The following is an 18,757-nucleotide window of genomic DNA, read 5'->3' on the forward strand; positions in this document are numbered from 1 at the left end:
GCAGGGGGTGTGGGAGAGGGAGAAGAGGCGTCCCACGGAGCCAGGAGCCCGATGTGGGGGCTCAATCCCGGAACCTGGGATCATGACCTGAGCTGAAGGCAAACACTTACTGAGCCACCCAGGCACCCCGAAGAAAGCCTTTTTTTTTTCTTTTTCTTTTTTTCCTCTTTTTCCTCTTTTTTTTTTTTTCAATCTATCAATATCTTACAGAACTGGTGTTGTGAAGAACATAGCTAATTTGGGGTAGGAGCTTGAACCAGTTTAGGCTCAGACTCAATTTTGTCACTGCAAGAGTGGTTTCACCTTTGTGTCCATCTCTGAGAAGTGGACTTCAGTCTTGTCATCTTCCTACAGCCCCCATCTCTTGAGGCTGGGGATCTGCTTTGCTCTTCCAAGTCTCCTTTCCATGGACATTATCCTGCTTCTTATAATTGCTGTCCTGCCCATTTCATTGCCTTCCTGCCTGTCCCCCTGCCCTTGAACTCCTCTCCACAAGGCCTGTTTGTCTTGAGGCCCCAGTAGGCGTGAATCCCCCAAGCAACTGCACGGTTGGGTTTGTGTTGCGTATGGCCATAGGGTTCAGATGCCATGTACTGAGTACCAGGCCATCAGCACCACAGTGAGTCTGTTTCCCACCACTGCCCCCCCTCCTAAAGCTGGTGTAATTCCAGGGCTCTGCTTTCCCAAGACAGCACGCAACCATACATACTGTATTCTCTCGGAAATATCACTGAACAGGTAAAGTTAGGGGGGAAATGTTTTGCAGAGAGAGACACAATCACTGCACTAGGCACTATTGAAGTGTTTTACCTATGTTACCCTACTTCCCAACAACCCCGAGGAGAAGAATATTATTATCCCCACTGTGCAGTTCAGGTAAAAATGGAGTAGAGAGGGCCCAAAAGCAGCGATCCAGGCTTCTGATAGAGATGAGCTTTGCTCCAAAGCTAGTGTTCTTTCCTCTCTAACATGCTGCTTCCTACCATCTTCTACTTGATGACAGTGTACCCTAATTGCAGGAAATCTACTGGGAGAAGGAGGGAAATGATCTCTTGGGATGCAGATTTGAAAACCTATAAACAGCGGATATCGTCACCTGCTTTCCATCTGTAGAGGTGTAACAGAGAGCTGCATCAGAAACTTTTTTTTTTTTTAATTTGACAGAGAGAGAGGGAACAGAAGCAGAGGGAGTGGGAGAGGGAGAAGCAGGCTTCCCGCTGAGCAGGGAGCCCGATGGGGGCTCAATCCCAGGACCCTGGGATCATGACCTGAGCCAAAGGCAGCCGCTTAACTGACTGAGCCACCCAGGCGCCCTCAGAAACTGTCTTAACAAAAGGATCCCCTACCAATCAACAATCTCCACCACTCCTACCCTCCAACTCCTCCCCCGCCCCCCAAAAACCCCTGCTGCTTCTGCACCATTGAGGGCATCAGTCTGTGGTGGTGATTGAAATAATCATGAATCTGGTAAACTACGAGTGAGATTTGCTAATTTCCACGGCTACGGCCTTACCAGAAATGTTCCCTAATGCCATTCCTTCCTCTACAGTCTACACAGGAAGGTGGGGAAGGGAGGAACAGAAAAAAAAAAGGATTGATTTCCCACTATGACTGCCTAAGTCAAGTGCCTGGAATTTTCCAAAGGCTCTGAGGCTGAACAGTGGATGCAGTTTCTTATGGAATGGATGAGCTATTGCTGTCTTTTATTTAGGTCTTTTCAAGCATTGTCCTTTATCAGGCCTGGCATCAGTCGGCATTGATGAGAATGACACACAGCACAGTAAAAGCTATGGCTCCCTGAACCTCTGGTCTGCACTACAACACTTTCATACCTAACGTTCTTGCCGTGAATCCTCCCTTCCTCCCACTGGCCATCTTGCAACCCAGTGACGGATTAATCCTTCTGAAGTACTGATTTAACTTCATCACTTCCTCCCTCAATGCCTATGCCTTTTTTTAACTGCCATTTTTATTATGTACGTTTATATTAATTGTCATGGATTGACATATGTAATATGATACTGCTCATAAAAAAGCAGTTTACAAAGTTGTAAGTAGGATATAATCTCATTTCTGTTCTTAGATATAGCTACATTTGCATAGTAAAATATCTGAAAAAAACATATATTCAAACGGAAATAGTGCTTATCCACGAGTAATAGACTTTTAAGTGTTTCTAGTGATTTTTTTTCTTTCCCAAAAACCTTTGCTTGATCACTCCAGATCTTCACAACCTGTCAAGTGACTACATACCTTTTCAGTCTTTGCTCTCGCCACTCTGCAGAGCTACCTCCACTCACTCAAATTGGGAGAGACAGTGGTCCTAGAACTTACTTTGCACTCCCTCCCCTGCCCCTCAAATTTCCAGAGCACCCTGCTTGTCAAAATCCTGCCCAGCTTCTCAAGCCTGGTTCAAATCTTCCCCCATGATCCTCCCCAATGGTCCAGTTAGAAGGAGGCATAAGACTTTGCATGAGAATTCTTTTCTCATATGAGTGTTTATGGTCAGGGTTACTCTATACACCCCTGAATGACATCCATACCCCTAAGAAAGACAGATGGGGTGGGGGCAGAAAGGCTGACTTACCTGCCTGTTCATTCAGAGGCAAGGAATATAAGGTATTCAGAAGGAAGGAATGAGGGAATGGCCAGGGAAGTAAATTCCCTTGGAGACCGCTCAAGGTGAGGGTGAGCAGTGCACATCTTTCTATGCACAAGGACTGGTGGAGGGATAATAAAAATATGTATGGGCTGCACTTTTTTAAAATTTATTTTTTTAAGTAATCTCTATACAGATTGTGGGACTTGAACTCACAAACCCGAGATCGAGAGTTGCATGCTCTACCAACTGAACCAGCCAGGTGCCCCCCTTTTTTTTTTTAAATCTTTTTTTTAATCTTTTTTTTTTAATCTATAAAAGAAAAAACCTTGATTGGACTCCAAGGGAAAAGAATTCAACTTTGGTTGACTAAAAAGTGTCAATGAAGAAAACTGACCTGCATTCTCATCACTAAAATGGTATATATTTCAAACATAGCAATATGAAGGCAAATTTCTTTATTTTCACCTTAAGTTATGTTGACACTTGGCAGCCACATGAGACCTATGGGCCAGGGCTGCTCATCACTGGTATAACCTCAGAACCTGAGTCTAGCGACAACTGCCTGAGAGACTATGCCCTAAGAAGCTCTAGAAATGTGAGTATCGGGATTCTCCTCTGGCCTCAGACAACCGGAGGCCTTGTTTTAGCTGAGATCCTTCTATGTTAACGCAGCAGATTCCCTTGAGTCCTAGGACTCCGTTATTTGTCTTCTCTCATCAACTAGCCTCCCTTGAGGTAAGGTACTGTGTATTACACTCTTTTCCTCATTTTTTGATGAGGGCCCCACATGGTGCCTTTTGTGGGTCATCAGGAAATTCCTGTTTATGATGATAGTGATGAAGAAATAGCTTGAGAGAAAGTGACTTCACCCATGTGTGTTGGATTTTTATTTTCTTTAAAATAGCACACCTACTTAGTAGAAGTCATACTCAAGAAATGTTCTATGTTGCATACCCCTAGAACCCAGGGTTCCTGCTCCCTTCCCCCGCTCACCCTTCCGGAGTCTCTCAATAGTCCCACCTGTTACAGGTGTGGCCCCACACATAGGCATGTGCCTGCTTGTGCTTGGCTCTCAAAGGCATTGCTTATGCAAAATATATCTTAAAAGATTTCTCCCACCAACCTAGAGTAGTGGCCCAAACTTTCATCATTACTTAATTTTTTGCATTAAGTTACTAGGGAAGAAAAATGCATTGTTTTTATCATCTAATGACATTTTAGTTCTGATTAGTTTGTCTACCAGACCTCCCATTACTCTGAACTCCCATAACATTTAGTATATACTTTTATCATTGCACTCACCACAGTGTATTGGAATGATCTCTTTTCCTGTTTGTCCAAGCTGCTATGAGCTTTCCCAGGCTATCTGTGGCAGCTGGTACAATGTCAACCTGGCACATGGTAGGCCCTCAAAAATATTGTCGAACCAAACATGAGCAACCCATTGCTTAGGCAAGCCCTGGACAGTTCAGGAAAAAAGAGCCTAAAAAAAGTGAGTTAAGGAATTTGGTAATTGCAGTGAGGAAACGTTTCATCAAGAATGCACCACTTAGGGGCGCCTGGGTGGCTCAGTCGTTAAGCGTCTGCCTTCGGCTCAGGTCATGGTCTCAGGGTCCTGGGATCGAGTCCCACATCGGGCTCCCTGCGTGGCGGGAAGCCTGCTTCTCCCTCTCCCACTCCCCCTGCTTGTGTTCCCTCTCTCGCTGTGTCTCTGTCAAATAAATAAAATCTTAAAAAAAAAAAAGAATGCACCACTTGATTGGCTTCTGCAAGGGGTGAGAGGCCTAGCAGAGACCAATCTTGCTCCTGTCACAATTTGGTTAACCTTGACCAGTGGTTTACCTTTGAAGATGGGTACACTCTGTCTCTACTATGATGAAGAGAATTTTCCTCAGTGATTAAAAGTAGGTGAGGGACAGACCCAACCCTAATCTCATATTCCAGTGTTTCCCACACCAAAAAGCCTGAGCTTGCTTCCGGAGGATAGGGTTTGCATCATACATATTTCTTGTGTTCTTCTTTTTTTTTTTTTTTATTCATTTATTTGACAGAGACACAGCGAGAGAGGGAACACAAGCAGCGGGAGAGGGAGAAGCAGGCCTCCCACTGAGCAGGGAGCCCGATGTGGGGCTCGATCCCAGGACCCCGGGATCATGACCTGAGCCCAAGGCAGACGCTTAACAATGAGCCACCCAGGTGCCCCCATATTTCTTGTGTTCTTAAGAGTCTAACACAGAGTCTGACACATATTAGGAACGGAAACATAATAGCTAACAATGGTATAGTGCTTACCATATGCCAGACACATCCCTCTAAGTATTTTATATGTATGAATTCATTTAATTCTCACAGCTGTGAGGCAGATACCATTATAATCTCCATTTTACAGTTGGGCAAATCAAAACACACAGGAATTTATGTGACTTGGTCAAGATCACGTAGCTCCAGGGTCCACGCTTTTAAATACTTCGCCTTAGGGGCGCCTGGGTGGCTCAGTCGTTAAGTGTCTGCCTTCCGCTCAGGTCATGGTCCCAGGGTCCTGGAATCGAATCCCGCATCGGGCTCCCTGCTCAGCGGGAAGCCTGCTTCTCCCTCTCCCACTCCCCCTGCTTGTGTTCCCTCTTTCGCTGTCTCTCTCCCTGTCAAATAAATAAATAAGATCTTAAAAGAAAAAAAAAATACTTCGCCTTAGTGCGTTTAAATGGGAGTGAATGAATACCTCTCTCCGTGCACCTCTCCGTGCACTTATAGCAGATTGTTTCATCTCCTGGGACAACACTTAAGGCATGGTCTCCCTCACCAGACTGTCACTAGCTCAGGGTCATTCTTTGATAACCCTCAGTTCCTAGAGCTCAGTTCCTACAGCCTTATTACTTGCCGCCCTATTGCAAGACTACTGTGCGGGCCCGTGGCCACCAGGGGGCATGATGGCCACACGTCCTCTTCCCCCTCTCTCCGGTCCTGCGCGACCCGAGGAGGGCGGAGCCAGCGTTGGGCGGAGCCGGCCAGACCTCCCTGGGGAAGCTATCCCGGCGGGCTGCGCGCGCGGCCGCGTTTGAATGGCTCGGAGTGGGGCACGGCCCGGGAGCCGAGGGACGTCCTGGGCTGCCGGGCGTAGTTGGTTAGTCCCGGGGCTGGGCTGGGGCGCCGCGCTACCATGAGGCGCCGGTAAGTGACCGCCGGGCCTGCAGGAGCCCGGCGCCCGCCGCTGCCCTGCGGAGGCCGCGCGTCTCCTCGCGCCCGGACGCGCCCTGGGCCCACCTGAGGCCCCGCGGCGGCTTCCGCTCGGCCGAGCCGGCGGCGGGGGCGGGGCGGCGAGGACGCGGTGTCCGGGCGGGAGCCCCTGCCCCGCCGCGGCGAGGAGCATCCGGGCGGCGGGCGCGCTGGAGGCCGCCGGGAGCGGGGCGGCGGGGGTGGGGGGGCCGCCACGGGCCCGGCCCGGGCCGGGAGAGGCATGGACGCGGCCAGCTGTCACTTAATTTATCTGCGGGTGGGGCCGACTGCTGCACGCCGGGGAGGGGGAAGGACGGAACGCGTCTGCGGCGGTCTGTTTGAGGACCTGTTTTCCCGAGCCGCCTAGGCCGGGCCTTGGTATTTCCTTATTTTCTGACGGGTCCGTGGTTCCCTGACAGATAAGCTTTTGTTTAGCAGGACAAAAGCTTGACATAACTGCATAAGAATTGCTGATTGCAACTTTAAAAATCTCATTGTATTTTCTGAAAAGTTGTTTTGTAACAGTACTTTTACAGGCTTTTACCACGCATTTAAATTGGCTTAAATATGGAGATAACAAAGAGTTCAGTTGTTTTCTTGTGGCTTGTAAAGTTCCTTGAAAACAGAGGTATCTGTGTCAGTTTCTTTACAGATTAAAAGAAAAAAAAAAACTGACAAAAATTAGTTGTGTAATAGTTTAGCACTAGCAAAACATTCTAAGAACCTAGACCACCTAATAATACCTTAAACTGTGTCAGTAGTTTATTCTGTTTTGTTCGAACCTGCTTCAGACTTGAATCAGAATTTTATACATTGAGGCTTTTACTTGGCTAATAACTAGCATTGTAATAATAATGGTAAGTATTTTGGGGGGGGCGTTCTATATGCTAAGCAGTGTTTGAGAGCTTTATACTTTGGGACGGATACTATTATTATCCCCTTTTTGACAAGGAGGAAACTGAGACAGAGAAGTTGAGTAACTTGTACAAGGACACGCAGCTAATATATTTGGGACCCAAGGAGGCTGGTTGCATGCTTTTAACTATGCTTCTTTAACTGCATCCTTTATATTTTGACTCTTTTTACTTTACAAAGCTCTTTCATTTATTTCTCTCAACTGGGGATATATGTGAAGTGTGTTCGTGTATACATATACATTCACACACTATTCAGTTGAGTTCTCTCCTCTTGTTGACCATACTTAAATTTTGTGCACTGAGCAAAAATTCCGCTGGATATTTTAAGATAAATGGAGTTCATAAAGTTCATGTTTGTGTTGTAGTTTATAGTTTTAATTCCTTTATATCATTCCTGACAGTGTAGAAAACAGTTTGAAACCTATATATTACTTAAAATATACCATTATATATTTTTGTTCTGAAATTCTATTGAGTGGTCACTCTGTATCTGGAGTGATTATACTTATAGCTCCATGACAAGAAATAAAGGTTCAAAGCAAAATCATTTCATAAGAAATCAGCAGTTTACAGTGATTTACAGCAGAGCATTTAAATTTCATTCATCAGTTATCACGCTTTTGATTGTCTCTATGCCCAGCAGTGTTAGCTGCAATTGTTTATACAAAAGAAATGTGCCAGGGCAACAAACCTTAGTTTGGGATATGAGATTAACAGCAACAATATAAAATACTGTTGTTTAGTGCAGACTGTATATGGTGAACTGAACTAGGCTGAACAGTATTGCTTCTGCAAAGAACCAGCTACTAAAGGATGGATGTAGGGCATTGAATAGAAGCGTGAATGAGGAATTTTAGTGAGGAAACAGTGTGTCAAAGACTTGGAAGTGAGAATGAAGTTATTTTTCTAGGGAACAGTGGACCTGATCTATTTGGAAAGTTCCTTTTGAGAAAAAGGAGATTATGTGAGCAAGACTGAGAATAAGTATAATTATTTAAGACACACATGGGAGGGGCACCTGGGTGGCTCAGTTGGTTAAGCGACTGCCTTCGGCTCAGGTCATGGTCCTGGAGTCCCGGAATCGAGTCCCGCATCGGGCTCCCTGCTCGGCAGGGAGTCTGCTTCTCCTTCTGACTCTCCCCCCTCTCATGTGCTCTCTCTCTCTCTCTCTCATTCTCGCTCTCAAATAAATAAATGAAATCTTTAAAAAAAAAAAAAAAGACACACATGGGAAAGAAGTTTAGGCTTGACATATATGTATATACACAGATGATTTTGGAAGTTTAAAACTTTTAAATCAGTGGCTCTCAACTGGGGACAGTTTTTGTCCCTCAGGGGACATTTGGCAGTGTCATGACTAGAATTGGGGGAGGTGCTAGTAGCATCTACTGGATAGAGGCCAGGAACGCTGCTGCTAAACATCTTGCAATAAGACAGCCCCTCCATGAGAAATAATTACCCCAAATGTCGGTGGTACTGAGGGTGAGAAACCCTGTTGTGAGCTGATTGTTTATATGGCCAGCCTCTGCTTCCATGTGCTTTATGTAAGTATGAATGATGAATGTTAGGAGCATGAGTACAAGTAATATTAAAGCTAGGGGAAGCTGGCTCAGAGACCTAAAGAAGGAGGCTGCTGTTGGAGTCCTTCGGAGGAGGGGAGGCTGTAAGGAAATAGGATGAGGGCAGTGAGAATGACATGTAGTGGTAAAATGAGACAGTTATTTAAATGACATTTTTTTCTGAGTTTGAAAATAATGTCTCTTCACTGAAAATAATGCATGTTCATTGTAGGAAATTTTGGAAATGTAGAGAGAGTGAAAAAAAAAATTAAAAGCACTTAGAACCTCCCACCCCCACCCCAAGCAGAAAGAACAACTGTTAACATTTTCATGTGGTGGGTTTTTTTAAGATTTTATTTGTCAGAGAGAGAGAAAGTGCACAAGCAGGGGGAGCGGCAGGCCAGAGGGAGAAGCAGGCTCTCCGCTGAGCAAGGAGCCCAATGCAGGACTCGATCCCAGGACCCTGGGATCATGACCTGAGCCGAAGGCAGACACTTAACTGACTGAGCCACCCAGGCGTCCCTTTTTCAAAAATTTTTTATGCTGATGATTATTCTCCTTTCTATAAAACTAGGATTATACATTTTTCTCCCTGTGGGTTTTTATTGTTCTGCCTTTTTTTTTTTTTGACTCAGCATGTCATGAGTATTTCCCATTGCTTGAAAATGCTCTTTTTAATAGTCACAGTCTTTGTTGTGTGTGTGTTCTTTTGAAATTGGGAATTTTGCTTATATTCAAAAGAGACATTTTGAAGGAAGAAATAGAATATGGTGACTGACTAACTATAGAAAATAATAGGGGCAAAAGTCTATGGTATCTTCAAGGTTTTAAACATTGGAAGCTAAAAGAATGGCAGAGCTACTGAAATAAATTGGAAGTCTCATAATAATTTTTTTGAGGGGGGTTTCTCATAATTTTCACTTTAGATATAGAAACTGCCATCACAGACACCCATAATGAGATTTTAATGCTGCCTGTCAGTTTACATTCTTCCTAAAACTTTTTTTTCTTCGTAAAACTCTTAAAATTAATAATCTTTCTTTGTTTTCTTTTGTTTTTTTTGGTACAAAGCTTATTTTTCAATTCTTAGCCAGTCTTTTCCCTCTTCTTGAAAAGTTTTTTTAAATGCAGTTTCTATTAGAATACTAAATAAGTCTCAGGTTGGTTCATGAACCTTTGAGAGATTAAAGGACGAGTTTGGGTTTTTCAAATGTATAGATTGGTACAGTTTATAAGCAAGAAATGCGTATAACTGTTTTGTGGAGGAAGAGGCATTATCCTTAAAAATGCTTGCCTAGTGCCTCATAACATCACCCTCATCAATATTACATTACTGTTTTATCAATCATTATACCCATGACCCATATCAGTTAATTTGGTGCTTTCTGGTAAATGTTTTTAGGAAAGTAATTAAAAAAAAAAAAAACCTTGAACTTAATACAAATGGTACCTTTACTGGGAACATACACTTTCAACTTGGATAAGGTACAGTTTGCTAGATTCAGATGCTGTGTTTACTACTTCGTGCTCATGTCCAAGTATCTCCTCTAATATGCATTAACTTTGGAGAAGTTTTGTATTTACTGTCTTTGTTTTGGGGACATGATGAAGGTAGAGATGGGAGAAAGAGTCTTCTGAAAGGTACCCCCAGTTTGCTTCCCCTATAACCACCTCTCAAGTTTACACACTGCCTGAAATTCTTTTTGCCTTGAACAGTCATCCAGGAACGTATCACCTATGTATGAATCATGAATGCCCATTCTAGCATCTCTGCTGCTCACTAGTGTAATCTTAAAACAGGCAGCTTGGTGTTATATGGAAAAGGCACTAACACTGGAAGTCACAGTTCTAGGGTTTGCTCTCCTACTGATGACTGAGTGTTCTTGGGCAGATCCCTTAATCTAATTTGTAAATTGAAATTATCTCCAAGGTCCTTCCCAGTTCTAAGAGTCTGTGAATCTGTGAAGTATTTACTTTTCAAGGGTAATTATCTCTGGTGAGACTATTAGTCTTGCACATCTTAGTGTGCATTAATCAGATGATATCTGCCAAAGGCATTTGTAAAAGCTACTCCCATATAATAGGATTGGGGGAGAAATTTTAGAATGGAATTTAAGTGCCACTAGCATATAAGCTCCAGGAGGGCGGGGATCATTGTTTTGTTCACTCATGTTTTCTCAGTGCCAAGAATGGTAATTAGCCTGTAACATGTACTTAATATTTGTTGAATGTAAGGAATGGATTGTTGTTGAGGAAAAAACAAGCTTGTTGGAGTACTGCACAGATGCTCTGAGTATCTTGAAAGAATTCAGAATACAAACCAACTTGATTACAACCCAGTCATTCCTATAATAGAAAAATACCTCTAACTGATAATAAAGCGTCTCTTGTTCACTTGGTTGCCTTTCAGAACTCTGTAATAATTACTGACCTGATTGCCCCTCATGCTCAGAGTACAGTTTTGTTCATTATCAGATCTTACTTTAGTGCAACTTTGACTTTTGAGTGTGCCTTTTACTCTTATTTGCAAAAACTTAGGCCTTGCTGGGGCACCTGGATGGCTCAGTCCGTTAAGCATCTGCCTTCAGCTCAAGTCATGGCCCCAGAGTCCCAGGATTGAGCCGCATCTGGGCTCTCTGCTCAGCAGGGAGTCTATTTCTCCCTCTCCCTCTGCCCCTCCCCCTGCTCAGGCACTCTCTCTCTCTCTCTCTCTCTCAAATAAATAAAATCTTTGCTCATGCACTCTCTCAAATAAGTAAAATCTTTTTTTTTCTGCCAATGATTTTTTTTTAGTAAATAAAATCTTTAAAAAAACCCAACAACTTAGGCCTTGCTTATTTCCTGTACCACTTAGTACATCATTAACAGTACGTTTAGTGTTGTAACCAAAATAAATCATATAGATTGATTAAAATTAGGCCTTTCGTCTGTGGAGGATTCATGGCACAGCTGTTGGAAATTAGTACTCTTGGCACTCCTGTTCCAATCATCCTATTTCTACAACTGCCGTATAAAATGATCTTCAAGAATAGTTTTTTAAAAATTAAAAAACGTTTAAGTAATCTCTCAACCCAATGTGGGGCTCAAACTCACGACCCTGAGATCAAGAGCCTCCTGCTTTACCGACTGAGCCAGCCAGGTGCCCCAAGAATAGTTTTTAATCGTATGATTCCTATACAAAGCTTCTCAGTAAGTGTATTTTGTCTATAAAATTAAAGTCCATGTTCCTGACTCAGTATCCAGGGACTTGTGCATTTTATCCAGTCTGCTTTATAGTCTGTTTCCTCCACAATGACCTGAACTCAGTAACTAATTATTGAATAGTTGATGTAGATAATAAATGCAAAATAATAAAAAATAATAGCAGTTATTCTCACCTGTTTCCAGGTAAGGAAAGGCTAGTAGGTATGCCTGTATAGGGTGGCATTCATTATTTGGGAAATATTTATTGAAAAATAGCATCAGGGACAAGAATTCATAAACTCCATGTAAACCGTTTTTACTCTTCTTGTTGGCAGACCTATTTGGAAACTGAATAATAACCAGAAGGAAATTACTTGTGTATACTTAGTGGCATCACTTGACTACTTAGTAAGACTGATTACATTACTGTGTGCCCACAACATTGTTAGGATGGTTTATCAGTCTGGATGGCATGTGTTATTTTACAGTAACAACGCCCAAATCTCAGTGGCTTCAAATAACAAAGGTTTATTTCTCCTTGATTCTTCTTACATGTGAGTTATCTGGGGGCTCTGCTCTATGTTATCCTTGCTAAGGAATGTGGACAGATGGAACCTTAATCTCTGTCCTGTTGCTAGTTGCCACGATAAGAGTGATGGTGATAGGAGTGAATCACAGAAAGTGACTCGCAAAGATTTCTGTTTATATTTCATTGGCAAGAGCAAGTCATGACCATACCTAACTTCAAGATGATGGGCAAATATAAACTTATCATGTATCTGAAAGGAGAATTGGAATATCATGGCACAGTTTTAATGTTAACCACAGTTAGGCACTCTCCCATTGACATTTTTAAATAGTATTTTGTGATGCCTCACTCCCAGCTGACCATTATCTTTCATGGTTGACATTGTCTTTCTTTAGATAGGTTCCTTTGTTCATCAGCTGTTTATTAAGCACCCCCTATGTGCCAAGCACTTTTCTAGGTACAGTGAACATGATTCCTGCTGCCATGGAGCTCACAGTCTAGTTGGGAGGACATGAACGATTAGCAAATAAGCAAACTAATTTCAGATACTGATAATTGCTCTGGTGGGAAAAAAAAGTACAAGGTGCTGGTATAGAGAATGGAGGTGAGGTTGGGGTTATTCTTGATTGGGTGGTCAGGGAAATGCTCTTGGGTGGGTAACATCTGAGCTGAGAAGTAGTAGCCCTGGGAGTATATGGGAGGAATGTTTTAAGCAGAAGGAATGGTTTGGCCACAAAATGGAAATGAACTTGGTGTATTCAAGGATTGAAGTCCAGTGTGGCTAGAGGATTTAGGAGGAAACTGATACAGTCCAAGAGAGAAATGATGGTAGTTTGGTCTAGGATGGTGGTATCAGAAATGGAGAGAAATGAAGTTTGAGAATGTTAAAAAGGCAGAATCAACGGATTGGAGGTAGGGAATTTATGAAAAGAGAAAATAATGAATCATTTGGGGCTTTCAGCAACTGGGACGATGTTCACTGTATCTAGAAAAGTGCTTGGCACATAGTGGGTGCTTAATAAACAGCTGATGAACAAAGGAACTGAATAATTTACTGAATTAGGAACAGTTGAGAGGATCAGATTTGAGAGGATGGATATTAAGGGTTCTATTTTCAATATGTTAAGTTCAAGAATTGTTGACTGTGGAACGGACATCCACATGGTGCTACTCACAGGCAGTTGGTGATATGAGTTCAAACTTGAGGGGAAACATTGAGAGGGGCGATTTTTTTTTTTTAAATGAGGTTAATATGTTAAATTTGGTTACAGTTAAGTTTTAGACCTGGGTGTCATTATACCTTATTAAGGCAGTGTGATTCCTACGCTGGAAAAGGGTGTTCCCTAAGAGAAGGGGGCGTTTTCAAATTTCAACATATATTCTGATTTCGGCCCAGGGGACATAATGGTAAGAAACCACTGTAATGGATAGGGATATGTGGTAATCCTTGTAAGTGTTGGAGTGTAAGAAGGATTAAGAACTATTGTTATAAAAGGACCCTAGCATCATCTTTTGTTGATTTGTTGAATTCTCAAAGGGCAGTCTACCCTTTTAAGGTATACTCCCCCCTCACTGTTGACTTCAAAATTAGGCACAGGTGTTATAGATTGGTAACCTTAGTCCAAATCATGAAGATAGAACATTAAAATTAGTTTATATTAGCTTGTCTTTTTTGGAGTTGTATATCTTATTGGAATATCCTTTCATACATAGAGTCTTATCTAACTTGAAAGCATCAGAAATACCTTTAGTAGCTAAACAAGGGGTCAGAAAGGATCCTTAAGGTGATGTTGTCTTATATATGTATATATTTATATACATTTCTGAGTTTAAGAAGACAGTAAGAAAGGATTAGAGTATTTTTCTTCCCTATGAATATTTCCAGAAAAATACTCTAATTGAAATACTCTAATTTGAATATTCTAACAGGGAGAATAAGAGATATTCACCAAAACATGCTAAGATAATCATCTACTTGGCTTTAGAAACCCTAAGTCTTCCTAAAGATTCAGGTGTTTATGTAGCCATTTAAGAAGAGATGTATATTATACTATCAATACATTTTATTATTTTAAAAAAAATTTTTTTTATGTTTTTAAATTCGTTAACATACAATTTAATATTTCAGGTGTAGAATTTAGTGATTCATCACTTACAGCACTCAGTGCTCATCACAAGTGTCCTCCTTGATACCCATCACCCATTTAACCCATTTAACCCATCCCCCGCCCACCTCCCCTCCAGGGGCCCTCAGCTTGTTCTCTGTAGTGAAGAGTCTGTTGGGGGGGGAAATAAAGATTTTATTTTTAAGTAATGTCTGCACTCAACTTGGGGCTCGAACTCGCAACCCGGAGATCAAGAATCACACACTCTACCGACTGAGCCAGCCAGGCGCCCCACTATCAATACATTTTAATTTAGTTAAAAAATAATACTTGCATTTGATACAAAATTCAGAAAGTCCAAAAAGGAAAAGTCTCCCTCTCATCTCATCCCCCAGCCACACTTACCCTCTCTTTAGAAGTGATTTTTGTCCCCAGTTTCTTCCTTTCAAAGATATTCAGGGACTATACAGGCACTCACTCACATACACATTTTGTTTGTACGTAAGTTTTAACATTTTTCTGCACCTACCCCTGCCCTGCACACTTTCCAGTGTAAGGCATTGAAAAAATTAAGTCTGTAGGTCCACAATTACTGGTAAAGGTGACGAGAATTCTCAGTTCTCAGAATTCAGCTTTTTTCCCCCATTATTAATACCGGTTCCTTAATGTAGTATATTCAGTGGACTTAATTATTTAAAATAAGGAAGAGGTGGTGGGAATGGTAATTCCCACATAGCATCAGTTTTATAATTTTCATTTCAGGGTAATTCAGTCATAAGAGAGTTGGAATTCAGTTTGGTCTAATTGATTGAAATGATGTATTATTATTCTTGTACCCATTGAATCTCCAAAAATCTGTATTTTCATGCTTGATCTGCCTTCCTGAATATGACATTATTTCTCAAACCAGCCTTCCATGGATGGTGGACTGAATTAATAGATGTTGTGATGAATCAGCAAATAAAAAACCCTTGTGGTTTATTCCAGGTTCTAGGGGCTTTTAGTCGTTCTGAACATGGAATCAGAATAAGGGTACTTAGTTTTATGATTTGAGTGATAATATCAGGCTCTGATAACTTGGTAAATCCATTTCCTCAAGTAGGAATAAACCTAGCAAGTGCATTAGACATCCAGGAATTTGATGGGACACCATTTCCCTGGAGGCTGCATGAATAAGCACTGCTTATACTTGTTTCTGTGCTTCTTTTTCTTCTTCTCTATTGTTATTCACCTCTTGCCCACCAAGCCATGACCCATGTAACAGATATTCTTTCAAAATGTTAACCCTCAATCAGATTCGAATCTAGACGGGATTAAAAGGCTCCAAACAGGTCAACAGAATGTATCGTTTTTCTACCAAGATATTAGTGTTTCATTTAGTTTCTAAACAGCACATTAGGGATGCCTGGGTGGCTCAGTCCGTTAAGCGTCTGCCTTTGGCTCAGGTCATGATCCCAGGGTCCTGGGATTGAGTCCCACATTGGGCTCCTTGCTCAGTAGGGAGCCTGCTTCTCCCTCTGCTTGTTTCTCTCCCTGCTTGTTTTTTTTTTTTTAAGATTTTATTTATTTATTTGAGAGAGAGAGAATGAGAGAGAGCACATGAGAAGGGGGGAGGGTCAGAGGGAGAAGCAGACTCCCTGCCGAGCAGGGAGCCCGATGCGGGACTCGATCCAGGGACTCCAGGATCATGACCTGAGCCGAAGGCAGTTGCTTAACCAACTGAGCCACCCAGGCGCCCTCTCTCCCTGCTTGTGCTTGCTGTTTCTCTCTCTCTCTCTGACAAATAAATAAAATCTTTAAAAAAAATAGCACATTAACAATGCCATTCACTTTGTCACTTTTTGAGTACAGTGTTGCAGTCTTTGTAAGCCACCTCCCCCTTGTCCAAATATACCTAAGAAAAGAATGTCACCTTTGGGAAATCATGGAATCATTTTTTTAATCTGGCTTGATATTAAAGTATCTTTTTTAGTCCTTATGATAAATTGTAACTGCTCTGCACTAGGTCACATAATCTGTTCAGCCCAACATTTGTTTTGATCATCTGTTATAGTTATGAAAATAAATTTAACACCTTGATTAAAATTTAGTGATACCCTCATTGAGAACACTAGGTGAATCCTACTGGACTAGAAGCTGTTGTTACTCTGTAAAATGACTTTTTTTAGATTTATTTGTTTGGCAGAGAGCCCACGTGCGCACAAGCAGAGGGAGTGTGGCAGGCAGAGGGGGAGGCAGGCAGAGGGAGACCAGGAGAGGTAGGCTCCCCATGGAGCAGGACCCTGGAATCATGACCTGAGCCAAAGGCAGATGCTTAACCGGCTGAGCCACCCAGGCACCCCTAAAATGATGCTTTAAATATCTTTGCTTTAAGCCACTCTCTTCTATTTCATAATTTAACTCAAAGAGCAATTTTTCCTCCTAAACTATTTGATAAATCATCAAGGATATTGCCACACTTAACATATTGTATTACAGTGGCTTCTCTGTGTTTCTCCCGCTATAAACGTGGTATAATGAGGATTTTGCAATAGGAAAAGTTGGGAGGCTTAAAGGTATGAGCAAAAATGAGGCAGGAAACTACTAGTTGCCATGATGTAGCTGTATATAACATCAAAATTCTACATTGACGTGATTCAGGTCGCTGAGTTTTATAATTTTACAATTCTTTTGTGTTCCTTTACATAACTTGAGAATTTGTGTGTTTCAAGGCCTAAGAAACTTGAATTTCCATCATCTTATTAATGTATTGTCTTATGCTAAAAAGAAATTTCTGTAAAATGTAATTTTTCTTACTGTAGAAAATTGATACAGAAAAATAAGCTGAAGAAAATGATTCAACCTTAAAACTGTAGAAAAATGAACAGGAAAAAGATTCTACTGTGATACCACTCTTTAGAAAGAACTTTTGTCCTTTCAGTCTCTTCTTTATTTTTTTCCTGCGCTACATGTACACATACACAGAAACATGTAACACATGTAGGAAACTGGTATTAAAATTTGCTGACACCACAAAGCATGTTTCTTAACACTAAAGGCAGCTTGCTTCATCAGTGATGTTTATGTATAACTTAACGATAGCTAACATTTACAGAGTGATTAACCATGTGCCAGACATTGTGGCAGTTGGATTATTTTATTTAATCTTCACAACACTACTCTGAAAATAGGAGGTTAAGTAATTTGCCTACAATACATAATTAGTAAATGGTTAAAGCAGGACTCAAACCCAGAGAATCTGACTCTAGGACTTATGTCACCCTGTTAAAACATACAGCCACGTCCTTTCAGTTCAGTCACCTAAGAAAAGTACAACTTCATATTACTTCTTTCAGATGCAAACTAAAACATAATCTTATTTATTGTCTGTCAAATTTTCAAAGTTAAAAATTCATAATACAGAATCTTCTATCATCAAGGGTGCCGATTAGTGGTCATTGCCCACCTCTGTCGGCAGGAGCGTGGATTGGAGGGCGGCTGTCCATCTGCCCATTTGCCAGGCTTACATAGTTGCCCAGTTTAGTAAATGCAGCAGTTTAAGATAGAAGTTTAAAAGCATTGTTTTGGGGCGCCTGGGTGGCTCACTCAGTTAAGCATCTGCCTTCTGCTCAGGTCATGGTCACAGGGTCCTGGGATCGAAACCTGAATGTATCAGGCTCCCTGCTCAGCAGGGAACCTGCATCTCCCTCTGCCACCCCCCTTGCTGATGCTCTCATTCTCTCTCTGTCAATATTTATTTGACAGAGAGAGACAGCGAGAGAGGGAACACAAGCAGGGGAAGTGGGAGAGGGAGAAGCAGGCTTCCCTCGGAGCAGGGAGCCCGATGCGGGGCTCGATCCCAGGACCCTGGGATCACGACCTGAGCCAAAGACAGATGCTTAACGACTGAGCCACCCAGGCGCCCTAATAAATAAAATCTTAAAAAAAAAAAAGAGCATTGTTTCTATGAAAACTAATTGGAATGCTTTAGATATACTAGATGAAGGCAAGTGACTCAAAAACTTGGTTATCAACTTGGGTGTAGCTTACAAAGCTAAAGATAAGTGAAGTAAAACCATAACCATTTAGAATTTTGTACTGATCCTGCTTTGTGAGTGGCATTAGTTCTTGGGCAACTTGAAAGAAACCCAAATTAGAAATCATAGATGATGCATATGCATTATTTTAAGGTACATGTGTACATCCCTCTCTGTTTTAAATGAATCCTCATTTTAAATGATTTTTTTTTTTTTTAAAGATTTATTTATTTATTTATTTATTTGAGAGAGAGAGAGAGAGCACATGAGAGGGGGGAGGGTCAGAGGGAGAAGCAGGCTCCCTGCCGAGCAGGGAGCCCGACGCGGGACTCGATCCAGGGACTCCAGGATCATGACCTGAGCCGAAGGCAGTCGCTTAACCAACTGAGCCACCCAGGCGCCCCTTAAATGATTTTTTGACTAAAAATCACCACTCCCAGTCACAATGTGAAAGGGCTTCTGTCATATATTTGAAGAGCTCAATAATAATATTTTTTGACCCAGTCATGAGCTTATCTAGAGGAAATAATCAATTTTGTACAAATATCTATGTCCATCAAAGTATTTTCTGAAATAGCAAAAATAAAAATAATATTCTTTTTTTTTTTTTTTTTTTAAAGATTTTTTTTTTTT

The 18,757-nt window shown here is 41.7% G+C and overlaps 1 protein-coding gene across 2 annotated transcripts in view; it reads left to right on the top strand.

Annotated features, from left to right (window-relative positions):
- Positions 1 to 5,620: 5,620 nt before the first annotated feature.
- KATNBL1 (katanin regulatory subunit B1 like 1) overlaps positions 5,621 to 18,757 on the top strand; it is a 43,326-nt gene continuing 30,189 nt past the window's right edge. The window contains exon 1 of one of the 2 annotated variants that reach the window (XM_021695491.2): positions 5,621 to 5,770. The gene's annotated coding sequence lies outside the window, so the exon portion shown is untranslated. The remainder of the gene's footprint in view (positions 5,771 to 18,757) is intronic. The other variant, XM_021695492.2, reaches the window with a different exon arrangement.

This window comes from Neomonachus schauinslandi, chromosome 9 (assembly GCF_002201575.2).
Source record: "Neomonachus schauinslandi chromosome 9, ASM220157v2, whole genome shotgun sequence".
NCBI classification, from domain to species: domain Eukaryota; kingdom Metazoa; phylum Chordata; class Mammalia; order Carnivora; family Phocidae; genus Neomonachus; species Neomonachus schauinslandi.